Genomic DNA, 23,489 nt, shown 5'->3' on the forward strand with positions numbered 1-23,489 from the left:
TTTTAATATTTGGTGCCTTATTTGCATTTTATAGTCAAACTCTGTGTCGGTATCTGTGCACAATAAACAACTCATTATGTATATCAAATACAGAAGCAGCCCGAAATGACAGATGTGGCGTTCCCAATTATCTCGGAATCCAAATATGTCAAATGTCAGTTATATCCTACGTCATTCGTTGCAAAACTGCAATCACAGGTCTCTCGACTATGATTATCGAAAAACGTTATTTAATTGGTGGGAAGTTTTGTTTTCTGGATTATTTCGATTGCGCCGACAGTTGCTAGAAGAAAACATTCCTTCCGTCGTTCGGAATCGGCTTATATAAAAAATAAAGCCAGAAACTTTGCGGTAGCTTTAACTGCGAAAATTCGTGTTTCTCAGTGAAGACGTCTACACAAAGCCGACAGTATAAACATCTCGCCATTATTTGGGTGTAAATATCATAGGATGACTTAGTGTAAATGATGTGATGCCGACATCCTGCCTAATGAGGGAGGAGTGTTCAATTCTTTGAGGTCATTTGTTTGTAGCTCAGAATGCAACCTGACTAATCATGAATGTGGAAGTTGGCCAATGACCTGTCTACTTTCTTATTTAAATGCACAAGTCGAGGGGAGCATTAAAATCGTTCAAAGCTGCCTTCGCCTTCAGATATGCTGGCAGAAATTCATTCTTACTTGGTGTTACTAGTATATGTGGCATCGGTCGCAATAAGGGGACGTGCTAATTTGTATTTTACACCTAGGAGAATGACATTACCCAAGGTGGAACGAAACCCGAGTGGCAAGGAGTATGCCTTTATATCTGACTTAGATGGTTTTACGGTAAGTACTCTAATTAAGTGACTATTTTAGACAGGTTAAAAATAATGCTGAAAGCAGGACACATAGAGGAAGCGAGACTACAGTTGCTACTACCAACTATTTATCAATAGAAAAACTTGGCCGTTTAAGCAGGTTTAAGTGGGTCGTCGTTCTTACTCCCTGTTCCCTGCTTTTAGCGCAAGTTACTTCTCTGTTTAATGTGCCAATAGGCTAAACCCGCTTTATTTAGGAGAGTGTCTGAAAATGATATCTTTCAGAATAATAGCCTCTTGTCTTTCCCAGAATAGCTAACCTCTTATTTTTTTATCGTATCAAGGTGTAATTTCTTCTTAAATACATTGTTTCATTTTTTGTGTGATGCACACTTATATTACAATGAAAATGTCTTGAAGCCATTTTATTTGGAGCAAACGGCCACAGCAGCAATGAAGGGGTTTCTGAAGAACTTTAAAGAAAAATATAACGCAATATACCCAATGAAGATTTCGCAATCAGTTATGATACGAGCTTTCGGGAGCATACCTGATTGGTTCAAAAGTTTTTTTTTTGTTCGGGCTTGGTTTTTATTTTCCAGCTAATATGCCTTCCATTTTCGTCCTTTCTTGAGGTTCCTCTGTCCGGAACTTCGATTGATTCTCTCATTGAAGTGTTCGCTGTTACGGCTCGGTAGATTGCAGTATTTCTCACCGTGTTCGTATCACTCTTAAAACACATCAAGAGTGCTGACCGGCTTATTTAAAATCAACTGTTGTACTGGTTCGTTCATGTGAACATGGTGACGTGCCCAGGACACATCGCAAATTGATTGTCGGTGGTCATGGTACACACAAAGTCACGGAAACACCAATGCGGATTACAGCTGTCGTTCGGTATGTTTGCACCGTCATTATTGTTTGTATGACTTTGAGTCTTCTTTTAAGACCCTTCTTTCGAACTTACTTCACGGCTACTTCTTAAAAGTCCCGCTTCGACCACACTCTTCCCCAGGCAAATACCAAGGAGTGCTGGACTGAGAACCCCAGCGTTCTGTGCTGATTATATCAAAGTGAAAATTTAAAGCGCAACAAATTTAGACAAAATACGAATGAACACAAGGACAAGCGCTATGGAGTACCAACTAGCTCGAACCCTAATGTTGTTAGATTATATCAAAGGTTTATTCTCTCTCTCTCTTTCTTTCTCTATCTCTCTCTCTTTCTCTCTCTCTCTCTCTCTCTCTCTCTCTCTCTCTCTCTCTCTCTCTCTCTCTCTCTCTCTCTCTCTCTCTCTCTCTCTCTCTCTCTCTCTCTCTCTCTCTCTCTCTCTCTTTCTCTCGAAAATGCGTTACGGAGCAGTAATCCGGGAAGTGATTCCAGACAAGCAGCTGAAATTTTCCCAAAAGGCTAAAGGGACTACTCTTACTTCAAGTAAACGATAAATTTAAAAGCCCGAACATTATGAGGCAAAAAACCCCGCGTTGTGAGTGCGGGATGGTCGGAACATTCCACGTAAGAGCATGGAAACAAGGCTTTCTAACAAAACTGCACCAACAAAAGAAAGCAACAAAAATGAAATAAACTTCAGAGTATTCCCTACCTTTTCATAGCATTTCTATGCCTTTTGTGTAGAGTGTCAGTTCTTTACAAGAAAATGTATTGGTGTTCAAAATTATAAGGTATGATTATTTATTTATTTATTTATTTAATACATTCTGCTCACCACACTTCGGCCCAAGCAGGAGGGCATGGTACAATTTAAGGAGCAATACAATAAAAGATACAGAAAAACAATGCACAGTTAGCCATTATCGGAAGGACTTCATTGGGTTACCTGGTTCAAGTCTGAAATGGTGCGAGGGAAGAACGAAAATTCGAACGTCTGCGTTCTCACGAAGTACGGAGTTAGTCCGTTGGATTGGTGATGTCTTGTCGGTCTTGTGTTTAAGGTAGAAAGAAAAGGGGTTGGATCAAGGGCAAGCTTGCAATTATATAAGAGACAGAAGATCAAGGCGGGACTTCTTTCTACGATCCTGAAGGGAAGGAATATTATTAGTTAGCATTACGTCTGAGGGGGAGTCCAGTCCCATAAACATCAGACCCTAGCATCCCCGCGGATGCCCCAGGCTATCTGCTGGGAGTTAAAATCACCTGCAAAGATACTGGGGGGTTTCCAAGATGTCAGAGCAGCGTCAAATGCTCTAGTAGACATTACACCAGATGGAAATTATGCGTTTGTCACCGAAAAGGGAGCAGCATTCGGAAGAAAAAGGTTGACTCGAAGGATCTAGCACTCACTGGTCACCGACGTGAACAAAACAGATGCCCTGCGGCAAAGTGCGGCTGAAATTAATATGACAAAACCTCTGCTCCTGCCATGGCAATCTAAGCAAAATGAGCAAAAGTTGCGTGCAGCAAATGATTTTGAGGGAGAGAGAGACACGTTTCCTGAAACAGAATTGTATCCGGGTATAACTTAGAAATTTGGTAGGAAATATCAGGAGACTCTGAGAACGTAGAGCGACCATTCCACTTCAGGACTCGGATCTGCCATATGGCGACCGGAGCTCTGCGGAAGCAATTGCCTTTCTCCTGACTTTTGGGCCCGAGTTATGCCTTCTAAGAGAGAGAGTCCTCTTACTTTTGTTCGTGGAAGTGGCGGGACCAAGATCAATTTCAGAAGAGGTATCGCAGGAGGAAAGTGGAACATGAGGAGCGTACGCGGTGGCAGAAGACTGGGTGGGGTGACTAATGTCAGCCCCTCGAGGCAATCCAGCGTTCAAAGAAGTGCTTGCCCCTGAAGATTTCATATCCTGACGACCGTAAACTGAAGTTGTAGTGGCTGTAGGAAGAGAATTAACGGAATTTATCTCCTGAATATGGAAGTTGGGAGAATCAGGGAGGAGAGGAAAAGCCTGTATAAACTCCGAAAGTTTACAGGTGAAAAACTGCATTCAGGCCAAACACTCAGACATATTTAAAACAAGCGGCTAAACATGCTTCACTACTGCCTTGAAGCCGCCTTCATCATGCCAGTCAGAGTTGTCTCCGTGAGAGGGGTTCGTTTAGAAGTGAGTCCTGCATAGCTAGCCTTGCGTTCTTTCAGAATTGGCGGTGAGCGCGAACACGGGCGGCGCTGCGAAGCGCGCTTCCGTGACGTCGGCTTAGGGATTCTCGCATTTGTCGTCTGCTTTACTCAGGCTCGCTCTCCCTGCTGTTTCTTGGCACTCGGCCGGCGTCTGATGCTTGTCCGCACCATAATTTGCGTGTGCGTAACTTTTTGTCATAATAATAGGCCTAAAATCGCATACTAGCTGAAGGTGTGAGTTAGTATTATTAGTTTTCGATATTGTTTCGGAAGAAACGCTGCCGGCGTCGCCCCATTACTTACGAAGCCTGTCCTGTGCGGAGCGGGAAGGTTCGGAGCTAGGCGTCAGCTTTCGTATTAAGTAATCTTTCGAACAAAGGGAATTGCCAGCTGCTAGTAAGCGACAACAGCGAAAATACAAGGGCAAAACAAATTGTAGGCCTTCAGGGCTGTCGGCTTTGACAGAAGGCATTACGATTCATGGTAATCATGTGTAAGGTATAACAGTTCTTGCAACGTTGCCGAGCGCTCGAAAGTATTGTATCACATCTCTTTACGTTGTCATGGTATGACAGTATGCCGACATGCACTATGAACTGCAAAACCTGTAGGCTGAGATCCAAATAACCCAGTGTGTGTATAGGCTGGTTTTATACTAGGCTTCTAACCAGTATGGAGGTTTATTGAGCAAAACGAGTTACGTCTACGGTAAAGATAAAATAACAATATGTTTGTTTAGACCTGGAGGGATATTTCCGTACATTTCCCACAGCTATATCTTCCCAAAATTCAGATATGCGTTATAGGAAAGCTCCACTGAAGGGGAGGGGGAGTATAAGGAGGAGGAGAAACTCTACTTAACAATGAAATCGAACTGGTTAGTGGGCCGGGTCCTCAGTCGAGGGCAAGAGAGCACGAGTAATTTTCTTCAATTCATAGAAGGCCATCCTCAGTAGAACAGGATTTGTTCTTTGCGCCTCGAATGGTTGGAAACCAATAAAGAGCTGCTTGGAAATATTCATCAGTTTCGATTCTTGTAATATATGCCCGTATACTATTTAGTGCGTTAGTTAGCGAGTATATCATGCCTTCAACACAGTAATCATGTCAGCATTGTTCGGGTTGAGAGTCAGTTCGTTATGATAACGATGGTTACGATAGAAATCCGGAGCACAGAAACCTCCTTCGAGTACTCTGGACAACGTTGTCTGGGGCGCGGTCTCGGTGGCGTAGCGCAAACATTCTCATTGTATTTGCATATGAATAAACAACGCACGCTTTGGATATGCACCTTCTTGCACGCGGCCATAACAAATAAAAATTCGTGAAGAAGGAATGTGTGCCATAGAGCCTGAAGGAAATATCCACACGATTTTTGTGAGCCTCCACATAACCAAACCTCCCAATAAGTGTTTGTGACGTTGCAGAAAAATTACTGCGTTGGGCGCAAAAAAAACATTCATCTGATAGAAGTCAACAACAACTAAAGAAATAGAAGACAGCTGCTCTGTTTCCTGCTGTGCGATGCCGACTGCTTGGTGCGTAGGATTACACGGTTGAGTCTTCATAAGAGCATCTCAAAAATACGGTACTGAAGCCTACGCATTTTGAATGCTTATCAAGGAACTGTTGAGCACTGAACCGCGCAAATAAGCTAGAAAGGACGGGTTGAACACGAGCTTCTGACCGATGCTCTGAAGAAAGTTGTTCTCTATCTCCTCGTGTGTTGCAAACTTTTGGGAGATGCATCTTAAATTATTTAGATGTGTCAGAAACTGGCAAAAATAACTGAATTACTAGAACTATGATTTTAATGCACTAAGCAAAAAGCGGGCGATTTCTAGCGCAGACGCCGTTACACAATTAAGCGGAGTGTAGCAGACCACAGCGGCGCGAGTCCCTAAGCCGACGTCAGAGCCAGGGGGCGCCACTCAAACATCTCACCGCCAATAACTACTACGATGGTTTCTACGATACTCTCTTTCTGTGCACGTGCCACGCAGCTGAGAGAGGCTGCGAGGTGAGTGTTCCCGCAAAGACAATATCTAAGATCTCCAGAGCCGTCTGAATCCATGCGCTCATCCTCACACCTACGGCATCGAATCACTGATTTGCAGCCTCCCTCACTGCGCCCGTAGCGCCAGCACTTGTGGCACTGTAATGGTGAGGTCTTAGGGGTTCAACTAGAAACATAAACGGCCACGCTTTGATTTTACAAAGCCATAATCGTCCCGCAAACGACGCAATCACAGATTCAGTGGAAACCCTGGTTGCGTTCACTACCCGATTGCACTGGTGGAATAAATTGGCGGCATCCACAGAAAATTGCTCGAGCACCTCCGGAGGGGTCATGGAAGTGCTGACACCATGAATCAAACATTTAATGCAGGCAAGATGTTGCGGGATGAAGGCGCTTACCGGTACCGATGAAAAATTGATGCAATATTTATCAGAGGACCTTCGCAAGTTTCTTCCCCTCTGAACGACCTAACTTTTGTGATTTTTCTTGAAATGTCCGGTGGCCTCCCTCAGGTCGTTTTGGATGGACTGCGGGTTGTGCTGGTGATTGAAGCCATCGTTGGAAGCGACCAATGCCACAGGGATGGCCGGGGCGTTGCCACTGGTGAACTCCTCCAGCAGGAGTTCCTGCGTAGGAAGAGCTGCCGACCAAGGCGGTGAGCCCTGGCCGGGGGAGTTGAAATTCATTCCTCTGCAATATTCACTGCCTCACCTGCGTTAAACAAACGTGTTAGAAGAAAAAGAAAACGAAGCAGAGACAAAAATAACCGGAAATCGAAAGTAACAACTCTTAGTACGGCTGCCGAAAACCTGGCCAAAAACATGCTCCGCGCCATGTCAGTGTCCAAACGTCGTCTTCTTCTCGTGGTCAGATGAAGAAGATCACAGCTGTTGGTTTAATGATGATGAAGACAGATAATCTCCGCAGCAGCTCACTGATGCAGCTGGCACACAAGCGACTGGCGAAGTCGGCTTTGATGATGATGTGCTTACGGTTGTTGCAGTTACCCCCCCCCCCCCTCTTCAAAAGTGCATCGCCCTGATGCGAATGAAAACAAAACGTTCCACGAATTGCGCTGAGGTACGGACAGCGGCATGCTATCAATGCAAGGTTTTAAGCGCACAAAAAATAACTATGACTGGGAGTACAGTTTGGCGAGATGATGGGCTCTTTGGGTCCGGCGGTACCTCGTAGTTGACGTCACCAACACGGCACACTACCGTGTAGGGACTGAAGTAGCCTTTAAGAAGCTTTTAGCTGAGTCCACGGTGGCGTTGAGGTGTCTAGACCCAAAAGTTATAGCCCGGCTCAAAGAGCATGTCACGTCGGCGAAGGTTGTAACGAGCAGCGCCGACGGACTGCTGACTGCTGATATAGATTCTGGCTAATGGCCAAGCCTCCTCTGCGCTCTCGGGTACAAGTTGGGTGTTTTCGTGAGTATCTTCATTGGGCAGGAGTGGTAGCATGTCACCCAACATTGTTGTTACTTGTCGTCCATGAACCAGGTGAACGGAACAAAACCCCGTCGTTTCCTGTACGGTCGTGTTATATGCGAAGGTCACGAATGGCAAGACCTCGTTCCACGCTCGGTGTTCCATTTCAACGTACATCGCAATCATATCCGTAATCGTCCTATTCAGGCGTTCTGTAAGTCCATTTGGTTGCGGATGGTATGCTGTAGTTCTGCGATGTCTGGTTTGACTTAACGATAGGATATTGTCACGAAGCCAAAGATGACGCAGTTGGCTTGAAGAAAAAACAAGGGGAGCGAAGTTGTGCTTCCCTAACAACTTACAAATTACACAGGTGGCGAAGCACCAGTCACCAAAGTGACGTTTGCTGGCGAGTGTCGGTGAATTGAATACTTCGGCGTCCGCTCTGCGGGAATTTATTTCTCAACGAGAGTGTTTCTTGAACCGTCGAATTGCACCCAGAACACTGTATATTAAATAAGATCATTCTAGGCTGGTGACGTTAGTTCGAAACACTCTCCTTATTAAACGAGAATACACGTGTGACATAAAGAATGGAATGCGCGTTTCTCTTGGCACACGGATAATACGGAACAGAGCCCGCCGAAGCCGGTCAGCAAAAGCAAAACATAAATAAATAAACCAAATGCATGTTTCGCAGCAATATCGTGCGTTAGTTGGACTTTAAAGACGGTGCCGCGATCGGTGATTATGACTTCAGGGGCACCGTGACTTAAAACGATCTGATGGATAAAGAACGTCGCAATTTCAGACTTGGCTGCTGATGGAATGGCTTTTCTTTCAGAATACCTAGTAAGATAGTCTGTCGCAATAATTCTCCACCGGTTCTGTGCGCTTGAGTTCGGGAACTGACCTAGCAGATCCATTCTGGCTTGCTGAAACGGAGCCATCGGTGGTTTTATCGGCTGTAGAAACCCGTCAGGACGGGTTCGTGGCCTCTTCCGTCGTTGGTATTCACGGCATGTTCGGTTGTAATGATGCACTGATTTGGCAAGGCGCGGCCAATAATACTTTTCCTTCAATCGCACCAGCGTGCGGCTGTAACCTAAGTGTCCTCAAGTGTGGTCATGGTGGCAAGCTTCGATTACCTCCTGCCGTAGATTATTAGCCACAACCAGGAGCCATGACGGGGCGCGAAGCTCAAAGATCTTTTTATAAAGAATTGTGTCGCGAATGACGGGGGGCGTGTCAGACACGTTTTTAGGTTCTCAGAATACCGCTTGCGGAGCCGTCTAAGTAATCGATTACCTGGACAAGTTCGGTGTCGCGCCGCTGACGGGTCACCACGTCTCCAATGCCAACTGCCCTCAAGAACGCGTCGTCCTCGTCTTCGGTACCTGTCTCCACAGTTTCAGTTCGTGCCAAAGATAGGCAGTCGGCGTCACTGTGCTTGCGCGTACACTTGTACAAGGTACTGACGTCGAATTTCTGCAGTCTCAAACTGCGTCACGCGAGGCGGCCAGACGGGTTGTTGAGGTAGACGAGCAAGCATAAAGAGTGGTGGTCAGTGACCTGTCATGGCTCAAATGACGGCGAGCCACTCTTTTTCAATACATCAATACTGCAGTAATGGCGTTTGGTTTTGGAGAGCACGTAGCTTGCATGTGTGGTCACACGATCTGCGCCATCGTGACTTTCAATTAGTACTGATTCGAGCGCCACGTTGTTTGCGTGAGAATGAATCTCAGTCACCGCCTCTTGGTTGCAGGGTCCCAAAACAGGTGTCATCAGCCGAGCTTTCTTCAATTGTTCGAATGCCTCTTGTTGCTTACGCCTCCATTCAAATGGCGCCTCGTGTTCTGTGAGGTGGGTCAGTGCGCGGCAATAGTATACCCAGGAACATCCTGACCGCCTTCTCGTTTGATGGCGTCGGCAACGTGCTCGCTTCAGATGTTTTCCCGTGGTCGGTACGTACTTTTTCGTTGCTCACGACATGACCAACTAATTTTAACTGGTCGTAAGCAAACCGGTATTGCTCTGATTGAGCGCCAGGACTGCGTTCTTCAGAGGTTGCAGCCCGGCTCGGAGTTGACACAAGTTCTCTGAGAATGTGTAAGCAAAAATGACGACATCATCTAGATACACAAGACGTGCCTGTAATTTCAAACCTGATAGAACTGTTTCAATCACGGGTTGAAATGTTGCCGGCGATGTATGATGTGTACACCCCAAATTGCATCTTTTTGAATTCGTATAGGCCATCTGGCGTGATAATCGCCGCCTTCTTTCTCTCCCGCTGTTCGAACTCATTTTTCAAATATTCGCTTTTTCAGTCAATCGGCGAGATATAACGGGCATGGCAGACTCGACCGAGCGTGTCGTCAATGAATGGTAGAGGTTTAAAGTCACTTTAGTTAACCGTCGGTAATCGACGCACAACCGCAATGACTCAACTTTCTTTTTTTACAAGCACTACCGGCGCAGCCCAAGGACTATTAGTGGGTTGAATGACGTCGTCTTCCAGCATGTTGCGAACCTGACCTTGGGTAACCTCTCTCTTTCAGGGAAACACGGTAAGGTGGTTGATGGACGGGATAGGTGACGTCGTCAGTAATGTTTTGTGTTTGGCAACGGTCGACTAACACCGCCATGTATAGCGGAACAGTCTCGGAATCCGTCAAGCAGTTGGAATAGCTCACGGCGCTGTGCCGGCGAAAGCTTTGAGCCAGCATAAACTTCGACCGAAGTAAACACGCCAGCTTCTATCCAACAATGTGCGTTACTTCAGTTACCGCAGGCTCGGAAGTGAAGTGAGGTATTCCTGCTAGGTGACCTATAGCCATTCCTTTAGTTAAATGCTGTGGCTCGTCCCGGACGTTTTTCACGACGACTTCTGCATGACCATCAAGAAGTTCCGGGATGCCTCGAGCAAAGGCAATCTCTTTTTCTAGAAGCAGTTGAACACTTCTTTCGAGCAGAGCTTTTTCAGAGGTTGGTGCGCCTGCCCGCACAACAAAAACAAACTGGATCGCGGGGCAGCTTCCGAAGGGTTGCAGGCTGCCGAAGCGTCAGCATGCTCGCTCCAACATCGTTTATGTCAAAAAGTGAGTCCCAAGGATAACGTCCCTGGAACAGTTCTGCAGGCCGATGAATTTCTCTATCGTGTTTCACCATTGGTTTCGGCGCGAGCAGTGCATCGTCCGAATGGTGCTACAGTGTGTCCCCCAGCGGTGTGGGCCTGAGGACCATCCCACTGCGGCATTGTTTTGTGCAAGCGGCGGCAAAACTCCGCACTTAAAACAGAATATTCGGCTGGTGAGTCCAAGAGCACCGTAACACTGTGGCCGTGGATAACGACGTCGAGATTATTGGATGCAGCATGGGAATTAAGATGCTTGTCGGCACTAGAGATCGTTTTCTGCGGCGTTTGTGGAGGCTCTGCACTATCTTCGTCGTAGGCAACACCCCCTCCAGGCGTTTCGGAGCTGCGTTTTTCCGATGAGGAGGGGGAGGCGTGATCACCTGAGGGGTGAAGTGGAGCGGCGCGGAGACAGCGAGTGGGATCCGCGGTATGCGGGGGTATGCAGGGTATTGCCCACCACTATGTCCCGTAACAATATTTGTTTCCAGTATTCCTGACAGTGTATGCTAGACTTCACGCAGGTGATCTTGAAATGATGAAACCGTGTAGCAGGGTTCCTTTAAGCTCGTTTGATTCATGTTAAATTGCTGAAACGCAGATGAGCTGCATTCTCACGAAAAATCCGGAAGGCCTGCGCACGAAAATAGCCAACAGCTATTAGTGGCCCGCCATGCACCGGCCCCTAACATGTAATAGAAATAAAGCTAGATCGGCTCCACCCTGGTAGGAAGTGGGTCAAGTCATCGAGAAGTGAAGGATTATGCCGACATATTTATACCCTGAGGACTGTAGTTGCGGTCACAATTTGGCCGTTTCTACCTACAATGCCTTGCTGTAGAAGTGTCTCGCGTTAAATGTGCTTCAAGATTTTTGTACGTAAATCTTCTTCGCCACAGTGGCAGGAATTTGGAAACAATGAAAAAGTTCTGTTCTATGGGATCCACCTTTAAAACATTGACTTTACATGCTTGAAATCGTAAGCGTGTCCATTTAACGACGTGCTTTTTTATTAGCGGGTTTGCCCCATGAGTGTTGCTTGTGAAGAATGTGCACGCTATACAGCACAGTCGAGTATTTAAAACAGATACTCCGAATAAATTGTGGCGGAATGTAAGTCAGTCAAAACAGCAGCCTTGCAAGAACGGCCGACGGGAGAGGGGACTGTGTAAGGCAACGGAATGGCTCACTAGATAAATTAAAACGACAAGTCATAGCAGTGAACGAAAACGATTGGAGTGAAATCCCTTTGATACGTTTTTCACGGAAACCGGCAAATAAAACGTATATGCGGAAAAATGTATTACCCAAAGAAGTTAAAAAGGAGGAAAATAGGCATGCTCCGCCAGCAACTTACTTGTTTGGAAAGCATTGAAGTAGCTGGGCACTTTCTGCTGCACTTTCTTTTTTTTCAATGTCCAGGAGTAACGTACTTCGAAAGCAAAACAAAAGCGCTGGTTGTTTTTTCTTTGCTGGATCGGTAGAGCCAGCCATCGGATGTTACGAGACTTCAACGTCGAAAAGAGCACGATGTTATCAAATTTTCTTCGCTTAACTACTCCGCCGATGTTCACTTCTGCTGTCCTATCTTACTAGAACCATGTAAGCAGTACGTCTTCCATTTGCTAGTGCTTCGCAGCACGCGTTTGTTTTACACAGGGGACGAAAACGTCCAGCTTCTTTTAAAGTTCCTCTTTGATACTGCTAAACCGAGCTCACGTTCCAAGTCCACGTGCTTCTTCTTCAGGTGTTCTTCGAATTTCCGTACTATTTTCACTTTTACTTCTAAACTGTGCGCCTTGCGTTTCCTCAACTTTGTCGCAAACCTGGAAGCACCATCAAGCCCAGCGCCAAGGGAGCCAGAGCAGAGCAAAAAAGCCTCATTGATTGATTGTACGGATTGACGCGCCGATGTAACACAGGCGATGAGGCTCGTCGTAATGCAGGGCTCCGGATTATTTTGACCACCTGGGGATCGCCTCCATCTTAAAAGCGGCCGCCGGGGCCCGGAATTAAAAAAAAGCCTCGGACCTACATAAGAACCACCATACACAGCAAAAAATTCCCCCGAATTTCCCGAGGGGGAGAATGTGAAAGTGCGAATGCACGGTTGTCGGCCCGCTTGCGGCTCTTGCGCTCGGCCCCCGCAGCCCACCGCCTCGCCGCCTTCTCTTCCATCTCTTCCATCGGGTTTGTAGTATCACGTGTACACCACGCAGTTATCAAGCCGCTATAACGCCGCTGAGTCGCCAACGCACGCCGCTGACGACGTAGTTTGAACGCGTTAAAGATATAAGGCGCGTTACTAACACTGGTATCAGCGTTGTGCAACATGGTAGCCTACCCCGCAATTCTGTACGCAGCGCGCATTACCACCATCGATGCCGGCTCGATACAGAGGCTACACCGGTCGTGGGCAGTGTTCGTTTGGCGGTCGCAATACGAGCCCATGCGCCGCACCAATCTCTTCTGGAGCGTGGAGGGGGGTGGAATTGGACTGATAAACGCAGAACTCAAGCTCGTTGTCCACCGCTTCCTTTTCTTCCGCGACCAGGTCGACCCGTTTCTTCAGGCGGCCATCCAATGCATAGGCTCCTTTCACTTGCGGCCGTGGCTTGCCACATCAGCGCCTGTCGATCACGGCTCTCGCACCACCGGGTTCTACAGGGAGATAGCGAGCGCGGTGGCTTCACTTCAGACGCGTTTTTCTTGGGAATACCTGCTCGCTGTGAAGCCGCGAAAGTTATACTGGGACCTAGTTGCTCAGACACTGCCACCACCCCTGTACCGTCAGCCACCGGTCCCTCAGGGTGGAGGCGATGTTCTCAAGCGAGTCACGCAATCCCCCATCCCAGTCGGCACACAAGATTTTTTCTTCCGTTTCCACGCGGCAGTGTTGCCAGTCATGGCGCGTCAGCAGGAGCGGGGCTTCTTCCTCCCCTGGGGCGCCGGATGCCTCCTGTGTGGCAAACCGGAAACCGCAGAACATGCATTCCTTGACTGCAACACGGCGATGTATTTCTGGCACGAAATACAAGCGTGCTTCAGAACATCATGGAACGTCACTTGGCCGGGCCTCAAGTTCCTGTGTGTGGACACAGAGCACCCCGCTTTCCGTGATTGTGTCCTAGCCATCGGACTTCACTCCCTCTGGAAAGCAAGGGTAGATGCAGTGGAGTGCGCCCTCCACCCACAATCCGCATGGCGACTCTTTCTGCGGGAGGTCCAATGGACGGTCAGCGCATTGGGCACATCTGACTGCGACCTGGAACTGCGAAGGAAGCTCACCCGAGGCAGCCATGCGCTGAAGCGCTACAAAACAAATGAGGAAAGGCGCAGGCAGGGAAACGCCTAAGCCATTAAAAAAAAAAAGGGGGGGGGGGGGGGGGCTGGAGCGTTCAACGGGCCAGCGTATCTACGTTGCCCAAGTCCTCCTTTGAGAAACAGGAGAGATAGCGCTAGCCATAGGACACACACAATTCCTTTAGCCTTTGTTTTTGTACAGCCTGTGCTGCTGTTTCTCATTGTCCTCCTATTTTTGTTTCGTGTCTCTTTGCCCCTTTTTTTTGCTTCTCCTGGTTTCACGTTCGCTGTCATCTTACCCGCCAAACATGTAACCGACACATCCACTGTCAGAGCTGCTCCTGAACCATGTGTAACACTCGGCATGACGTGTACATTTATGTGTAAATAAAGTTATTGTTTCAAAAAAAAAATCGTGTCCGTGGCTTAGTCGGTAGAGCGTCGCGCTGCGGCCGCAAAGTCCTCGGATCGAAACCTGGCGCCGGATGCTGTTTTATTTTTTATATAGTGTAGTGGCCTGGCTGGCGCGCCGAGAGAGGGTGTTGCGAGCTGGAGAGTAGTAAAGGGGCTTTAGGTGAGTAGGCGAGGGGGGAGAGGAGGCGCTATGCGAGCGCCCTCACGCGTCGGAAATCCGGCGCCGTTGCTAGGCACGCTAGCTAGCTCCGTTGCTAGGCTGCGGACGGAGGACGGCGGTGGAAGCAGGGGAGTGAAACTTCCTATACCTTGCATGGGACGCGAAATTCGCTCGCAGCGCCGGACAAGCCCCTGGTGTTTGGGGGCGGTACTAAAAACATGGCGGCGCGTTGCAGACATGCACTGGGAGACGCCATCTTAATCAGGACTGAAAAGCCGAGCGGGGGGAGGCGGAGGCAATTTAGCGCCAAATTCAATTGGGACGCACATACAAGGTAAATTGGGCGAGTGGAAGATATTCAGATGGCCAGCGCACGACCTTGTTCCTGTTGCGCAACCCGCCACATTATCAAAAGGGCAATTGTTTTTTTTTTTCTGATAGATGAAGTTTTGCGCGTTCACTTCTTTTCGCACCACTTATAAGTACGACGTTGCTTTGATTTATTAGTACACACAATCTAGACAAAAAGAAAGAGTAAATTTATTTAAATTTTTATTGCCTAAATGTATCATCCATACAGTAAAAACACAACTTGGATATTTTACGCTTTTAGTCGCCAACAAAAGTGCACGGCACATGGCCGCATGCTAATAACTAGGTATCCAGCCAGTGCATATGTGTCCAGCGCCTTGTCGGTCCAAGGTCCGCGTAGTCTCTGCTGGTGAAATGGGCAGGACACAGCCGGTAGCTGCTGTAGATCTGTCGAGGTGGTAAATGAGCCAGGTCCTGCCTTCTCAACACTGGAGCCAAACGCGAGATCTGGAACATCAACAAGCACGTTTGTATGTTCGGGTTAGAATGAATACTAGCTTTAATGCGGCTTTCGGGCGCACATAGTTTTGGGTGAAAACTGGCATATGTATTCGAAATAAATGTTATCTGATGTATTAGGAATCTTTCTTTCTTAAATTGATTTTGGCTACGAAGACGACTTGTGACAACACCTATCGTAAAGGCAAATTTTAAATTACAATCATTCTTTATTATTAAGAGACGCGGATACGTTTTTCTGTTTGTACGATCATAATGCTCGGTGGCAATGACCCACTTTTCCTCCTAATCCAAAATACATTTGTGCAGACAAAAGCAGCCATCCAACACCAGAATCGCTAAGCAATTATTCATGCATATATACTTTCGCGCACTATGTATTCCTCAGGTATTTCTCGGGCCCTGCAATAAACCGGTTTTAAAAACCTAATTAAAAACCTCTAATAAATTACTAGCAAAGGTTAAGCATGCATTGTCTAATTATTTATCGGCTTAAAGCTGTAACTTCGTTTTTGTGAATATATCATTCTTGTATTTAAAGCTGAAACTCGAAGCACGGAACTCAAGCGTAAATTATAAATTATAAGTGGCGAAATTGTGGTTATGATGGTATTATAAACATATACAGTAATTGCTTAGTTTGTGTATTTATTGCTACAAATTCATTCTGCTATGTTTCGTTGATTCACGTGAAGAGAAAATGCAGAACACACAATTGAAACGCAATTAATTATTTATGTAGTCGCTACTTAGTTAACATAGTGCTAACAACACGATACGAACCTACGGACCCACCCTTTGAGCCATAAGTGTATGGGAGATGCCTTCCTCCAGCTGTAGACAATCCAGCTGTAGACAAATAGGCTGATAATAATAACGATAACCATAATATTGATAATAATTATAATAATCACACTAATATTATTAATATAACGACAACAGCAATGTATGCTACGAAAACAAACTAAACGCAGACAATCAAAACCTAATAAAAAAGTGCAGATAGGCTCACACTGTTCGATTAGTTTTTGTATATGTTGCCTCATATACATTTTGCTGCATACCATGCATTCACTTGCGCTAAAATGCAAAACACACGATCGAAACGCATTAAATCAATAACGTACCGTATAAACAAACGTATGTAGCTAATGTAGACATTGGATAAATTACCAAATGCTCTGCCGCGCATTTCATGCGTAATTCAAGAGTCAAAGAAGACAATCAGAATGTAATAAATAAATAGGGCATGTGTATGCTCACTTAAATGATAAAGCTACTGCTGCAACCACATCCTGCTATCTCGTGCAAGCGTAGAAAAGCAAAACGAGCAGCATGCAGATCGTACCTTTCGTCCGACGGGATCCAAACGAATTTTATGTGGCCTGGCCTGAAGAATTTCGACACCACTCAGTACAGCACGATCTGTGATGACGGCGCGAATCCATGCATGCGTGTGTTTCGATGAAACGGACTTTACGGTGAAAAAAAACGGCCCTCGGAACACCGTGAATCGTAGCATACCTGTGGGCGCGACAAGAAACGCCCCTTTTCAGCGGTGCGAAGTAGAAAGGCGCGGTTCCCGTTTTCCACTCCTGGTGGCGCTCGTATTTTCGCAATCTCGAACTGCAACTTTTCAGTTCACTTGCATATTAAAAACTCCGTAATTAATAAGTAACCTGGTAATAAATATAAAATGCAACAACAACGTTCATTTATACTCGTATGTAGTACAGCCCCCAAACGTTAGGATCGCGGCAGTCACGGGACAGAAAAACGGCGGAGTTGCATCCCCCTGGTGGAAGCAGGAGTAGGCCCGACTAAGAAGTGCTTCGCACTTAAAAGGTGGAGAGAGAGCAAAGAACAGCATCGGAAGCACGGAGTAAGGCGAGAAGTCGGGAAGGAAAGTCGCTGCATCGAGCGCTGCGCATTTTGCTTGATCATGATAAGACGGTGCCGTGCACCGCCGGCGTCTCATCAATGGACGGAGGGGCAATGTCAGAGTGGCCTTCGCCGCAACACAAGCGCTGCATCAGCCTCAACGACTCTGCGGACTGTGGTTTGTCGGAATGCACTTTGAGCTACTGTAGCGAAGAATACACGTAAGATTTCTTGAAATGTCGGTCGAGATCCAATTTTGTGGTTGTATCATTCGAATTTTGCCAAAAGTTTCATCGTAATATAAACGCACAGAAATGACTTATTTCTAAGGGACGCCGGCCCGGAATGAAAATAAAAACGTATTAAGACGAAAAACGTGTTATGCGGAATCGTATGAACGAACGAAATTTCACTCCACTTAGGCAACGCAAAGTCTCCGAGCTTAAGCGGAGAACTATTTATTAATTTGCCGAGTGTTGATTACAGCCCGGCGGCCCTGTTCCAGAAAACGTTTTTTACCAATTAGGTTAATAATAAGTAAATTCCACAATACCCTTATAATATTTGGTGTCAACTTTGTGTCTGTGTCAGCATCTGTACACAGTAAACAACTCATTATGTATTTCAAATACAGAAGCAGCCCGAAGTGATGGATATGCCGTTACCAATTATCTGGGAATCCAAATATATCAAATGTCAATTATAACATACGTCATTCGTTGCAAAACTACAATCACAGGACTATGGCCTAGGATTATCGAAAAAGGGTTTTTAATTGGTGCGAAGTTTGTTTTTCCGAATTTTTAGATTGTTCCGACAGTCGCTTAACAGGAAACATTCCTTCCGTCGGTCGGAATCGGCTTATATAAAAATAAAGCCAGAAACTTTGCTGGACGTATAAATATAATGCCGTTATAATGCCGTTACCAATTATCTGGGAATCCAAATATATCAAATGTCAGTTATAACATACGTCATTCGTTGACAAACTACAATCACTGAGCTCTCGACTATGATGATCGAAAAACGTTATTTAAATTGGTGGGCAGGCTTGTTTTTTGGGTTATTTCGATTGTTCCGACAGTTGCTAAAAGAAAACATTCCTTCCGTCGGTCAGACTTGGCTGATATAAAAAATAAAGCCAGAAACTTTGCGGGAGCTTTAAATGCAAAACTTCTTGTTTCTCGGTGAAGACGTCTACGCAAAGCCGACAGGATAAATATCTCGCCATTATTTGGGTGTAAATATCATAGGATGACTTAGTGTAAATGGCGTGATGCCGACATCCTTCCTAATGAGCGAGGAGTGTTCAATTCTTTTAGGTCATTTGTTTGTAGCTAGAAATGCAGTCTGACTAATCATAAATGTGGAAGTTGGCCAAAGACCTGTCTACTTTCTTATTTAAACACAGAAGTCGAGGGGAGCATTAGAATCGTTGAAAGCTGCCTTCAGCTTGAGATATGTTGGCAGGAATTCATTCTTACTCGATGTTACTAGTATATGTGGCATCGGTCGCAATGAGGGGACGTGCTAATTTGAATTCTACACCTGGAGATTGACATCACCCAAGATAGAACAAAACACGAGTGACAAAGGGGCGTGCCAATAAATCTTAATCAAACGGTTTTACGGTAAGTACTCAAAGTAAGTGATTTTTTAGACAGCTTGAAGAAAAAAAAACGCTGAACGCAGGCCACAAAGAGGAAGCGTGACTACAGTGGCTACTACCAACTATTCATCAATAGAAAAACGTGGCCGTTTAAGCAGGTTTAAGTGGGTCGTCGTTCTTACTCCATCTGCCCTGCTTTTAGCGCAAGTTACTGTCTCTGTAATGTGCCAATAGGCTAAACCCGCAGTGACGGCGAGTTTGAGGCGTCCCTCCAGCAAGCCATCGACGTCTTTGAAGACCAACTGCAAGGCACGGGCCTCCAGTGCTCCCCAGCCAAGTCAGAACTGCTCCTACTACTGCCACGCCGCAAGTTCAGATCCGACAGCGCACCTGACATGCGCTCCATGCGGGTGACGGTACTACCATCCCAAGAGTCAGCACCTTGCGTGTCCTGGGCCTCCACATCGAAGAGCTACGCTACAACGGCCACACCGTTAAGCTACTGGATTCCAAGGTCTCCAGAGCCATAAGCTTAATTAAGAAGATTTCAACCGAATACGCTGGCATGAGAGAGCACAACCTGCTCAAACTCGTACAGTCTTTCGCCATCAGCCACCTGGCCTATGTCGCGGCCTTTCATGACTGGACCGACCTCGAGCGTAGAAAGCTGGAGGCGCTCATACGCAAGGCACACAAAGCTGCACTTGGTCTTTACAACCACACTAATAACGAACGGCTCCTTGAGCTAGGCGTGCATAACACACTAGGCGAGATAGTCGAGGCGTAGCAAACCGCGCAGCTTACGCGTCTCGCGCAGACCCGAACGGGCAGGGCAATACTACAAAGGATAGGATATCAACCGAGGTTGCAGGAAGGTAGGGACTGGCTGCCGCTTCCGCGGGACCTTCTGAGCAAGCTGCAGGTCACCCCACTTCCCCGCCACATGAATCCTGGGGAGAACCACGAAATACGGCTCGCTCGAGCGCGGGCACTTACAACCACTCACTCCAACGACACCGGGGCATTCTACGTGGACGTGGCCAGGTACCCGGACCGAATGAACACGTACGCCGCTGCCTTCGTCGCAGCCACCACCGGTGAGCTCTACACGGCCGGCAGCATCGTGGCATCATCCACTGAACAAGCGGAAGAGCTGGCCATCGCGCTGGCTCTCTCCAACTTTAACTGCACCACCGTCCTCGTCGACTCCCGGACGGCCGTCCTGCGTTTCGCCGAGAACAAGGTGCACCCGAGTGTTGTGAGGGTGTGCGGGGCCCTACGGTCATCACAGACAACGGTGTGCATCAAGTGGTTCCCAGCCCACATGGGCACAGTTGGACCCGAAACGAACCGCAACGAGGAGGCGGACCGGATGGCGAGTGCGCTCACTAGACGCAACGCCGGCTCGGTCTCCCCTCCTCCAGCGGACGATCACGACGACGAAGGTGAAGACTTCAACCCGATTACTACGTACGGGGAGGTACTGAAGTGCTTCCGGGACTCCCGGAGACGATACCCTGGGCCTCACTCGAACCTCTCTAGGCAAGAGGCAGTACTGTTCAGACAGTTGCAAGTGCGTGCGACGTGGACCCCTGTATGGGCGAAACACGTCCACCCCGAACTACAGCCGAGTGATGTGTGTGTGCGGTGCAGTGCTAGTCGCGCTACTATGGCGCACATGCTATGGACATGTGCTGAGACTCCAGACCCAACAGACGTGCTTCTACCCCATCTTGCTCGTGCGGTGGGCAAGGAAGACTTAGACCTTCGACGGGGAGCCGTTCAGTTCGCGATGGAGGCCCTCCAACGCCAGCAGTCATAGATGCTGCCTCCCCTACAGGAGGCTGGTATCTGCGACTAATTTAGCCTCTCTCAGAATAATATCTCTCTCAGAATAATATTACCTCACCTTTTCCAGAATACCTAACCTCTTAGTTTTTTTAGCGTAAGAAGGTAATTTGTTCTTTGATAAGTAATTTCATTTTTATGTGATGCACAGTTCTATTACCATGAAAATGTCTTCAAGACATTTTTTTAGGAAACACCCACAACAGCAATGAATGAACTGCTGAAGAAGTTTAAACGAAACTATATCGCAGTATCCCCAATGAAGATTTCGCAATCAGGTGTGATACAAGATTTCGTGAGCACACCTGATTGGATGAAAAGATATTTTTGTTCGGGCTTGGATTTCGTTTTCCGCCAATATGCCTTCCCTTTTCCTTCTTTCTTGAGGTTCCTGTGGCCGTAACTTTGATTCAGTCTCACAATGAAGTGTTCGCTGTGACGGCTCGAAGATTGTAGTATTTCTCATCGCGTCCGTATCACTCTTAAAATACATCAAGAGTGCTCACCGGCTTATTTACGATGAACGGTTTTGCTGGCTAGTTGACGTGAACATCGCAACTGGTCTAGGACGCTTCGCAAATTTTTTGTCGGTGGTCAAATACACACGAATTAATGGAAACCCCAATGCGGAATACAGCTGGCGTTCGGTATGTTTGCACCGTCATTATTGTTTCTGTGCCTTTGAGTCTTCTTAGACCCTACTTGAGAACTTACTTCACGGCTACTTCTGAAAAGTCCCGCTTCGACCACACTCTTCCCCAAGCAAATCCCAAGGAGTCCTGGACTAAGAACCCAAGCCTTCTGTGCTGATTATATCAAAGGTTTACTCTCTCTCTCTCTCTCTCTCTCTCTCTCTCTCTCTCTTTGTCTCTCAGAGAGAGAGACATCTTTATTTGCCCTTCTATGAAGGATTCTGCGTTTGTCTGGGTGGGGGGAGGGGGTGGGAACTGCTGGTTTTAGTCGCCCCGAAGTACTGCTTTGTAACATGCGTTGCCAAGCTGTAACCCGGGAAGTAATTCAGGAGAAGAAGCCGAAATTTTCCTAGAATGCAAAAGGGATATTTTTTTACTTTATGTGAACGATAAATTTGAAAGGCCAGAGTATTATGAGGCAAAAACCCCACGTTGCAAGTGCCGGACGGTCGAAACAATCCACGTGAGAGCATGGAAACAAGGCTTTCTAACAAAACTGCAATAACAAAAGAAAACAACAAAAACAAAAGAAATTCTGAGAATTGTTTACCTTGTAATAGCTTTTCATGCGCATTTGAATAGAGTGTAAGTTCTTTACAGACAAATGTATCGGTTTTCCGACTATAATGTAATATTATGGGGTATTGCAAAGATTAAAGGTGTAACGTTCACGAAATCTGCAATATTGTGGAAATACCATGCGTTAGACGTTTTGTCATTTTCCCTAACTTTTTATTATTTTCCCGTTTTTTAGTTTTTTGAGAATTTCTTCCGACAATTATCTATATTTACGCTATTATGACGATAAAATTTGTTCTCAGACTTCGGCACGGGCCCCTAGGGAAGGTTCCTTTTTGCTTTCAACGCGTATTTACAAACAAAATGTGCCTAATATCTAATGACTGCGGTATTGCTTTTATGTGTAGAGACTGAACCATGTGCGGCGGAAATATTTTTGTTAGATGCACCGCGCCGCATGACGTTATCACCTTCAAGGTAGCCTGGTACTATTCGAAAATTAGCGCTGCGGAGTGACGCGCGATGTGTCTCAAGAGCTTGATTGATTTTGATTTGATTGTGGGGGTTTAACGCGCCGACGCAGCGCAGGCGATGAGGCGCGCCGTAGTGGAGGGCTCCGGATTAATTTTGACCACCTGGGGATCTTTAACGTGCGCCGAAATCTCGTACACACGGGCGTTTTTGCTTTTCGCCTCCATCAGAAAAGGTGTCTCAAGAGCGCTAACTTTTGTTCGTTTTTTACCGCTGCAGTGATCAGGATTTTGAGTGAGAACACACACAAGCAAGTTTGGATGCACATTTTAGAGGGACCGGCCAACTCTCGACTGGCTTGCGGAGTGGCACCGCTGTGAGGGCCGTTAGGTTCGTGGGCCCGTGAAATCCGTTACTTCGTGTACAGCTTTCATGTGTGTATTGAATCATGTCTCATTAAGAACGTAGGAGCATTTCACATATCTTAGTCGCCTCAAAATAATTTTTTCACACAATAACATTGCTATTGTGTTTTGCGTATACTTTTTTTGCGTTTTGGTTCGTTAATTAAGAAAATCTTAATGACTTCTCAGTTTACAAAACTGCTGTTATGTGTTTAAAAGAGAATTCTATAAGCTACATGAATAGCAATGCTGAACGTGTCCAGTAGTTTAAGAGAAAACATTGTTTTCCGGAAACGCTCAAAATCGGGCATTAAAGCCGTTTCACTGAATCTGAAAGCTTTCGGAAGTGCAGTGCATAGATTCTGCATAATGGATGGTGTCGTCGTTGACTACTCTCGGCTACCACGCATCACGCTGTTCGCCGCCCTGTCGCACTCCTCTCTTTATGAATATGCAATTCGAATTTCCAGCCTTAGCAGTGCTTGCGCCCCCGCTGCCTGAAACTGCGCGAGCGGGAGTTGTGTTTTTTTTTTGTGCTTGTTCAATTTCGTATAATGGAGCTGTTTTGCATCATTTCGAAAGCGTGATTTTTTCTTGGGCCGCTGGAGTCTTTCTGCTTCATTTCCAACGCGCCGTTTCTTTTTCTTTTGCGGCCGCTTTTTTCGCTTACAATTGTAACAGCCAACCCAACAAGCGCTCCTAGCTAAAATAACGCGGGGCTGCCGGTTATATACACAGATTTAGGCTGAAATGCACCTGCAGTTTTCTTTCACTAAACAACGGGAGATATATGACAAGCTCTAGCAGTTCACGAGGTTCGAACAGTTATGACTATTTAAACCGCGTGGTTTTCGAAGCCGCAGCGTGACTCCCTG

General features: G+C 46.5%; 1 long non-coding RNA gene across 1 annotated transcript in view; it reads left to right on the top strand.

Annotated features, from left to right (window-relative positions):
- Positions 1–643: 643 nt before the first annotated feature.
- Positions 644–23,489, top strand: part of LOC144162025 (uncharacterized) — a 73,385-nt gene continuing 50,539 nt past the window's right edge. Inside the window, exon 1 of the long non-coding RNA XR_013320578.1 lies at positions 644–827. This is a non-coding gene — a long non-coding RNA (uncharacterized LOC144162025). The remainder of the gene's footprint in view (positions 828–23,489) is intronic.

The sequence above is a fragment of the Haemaphysalis longicornis genome, unplaced genomic scaffold, assembly GCF_048455015.1.
Source record: "Haemaphysalis longicornis isolate Haplotype H1 unplaced genomic scaffold, Haemaphysalis longicornis Haplotype H1 scaffold_12, whole genome shotgun sequence".
Classification (NCBI taxonomy): domain Eukaryota; kingdom Metazoa; phylum Arthropoda; class Arachnida; order Ixodida; family Ixodidae; genus Haemaphysalis; species Haemaphysalis longicornis.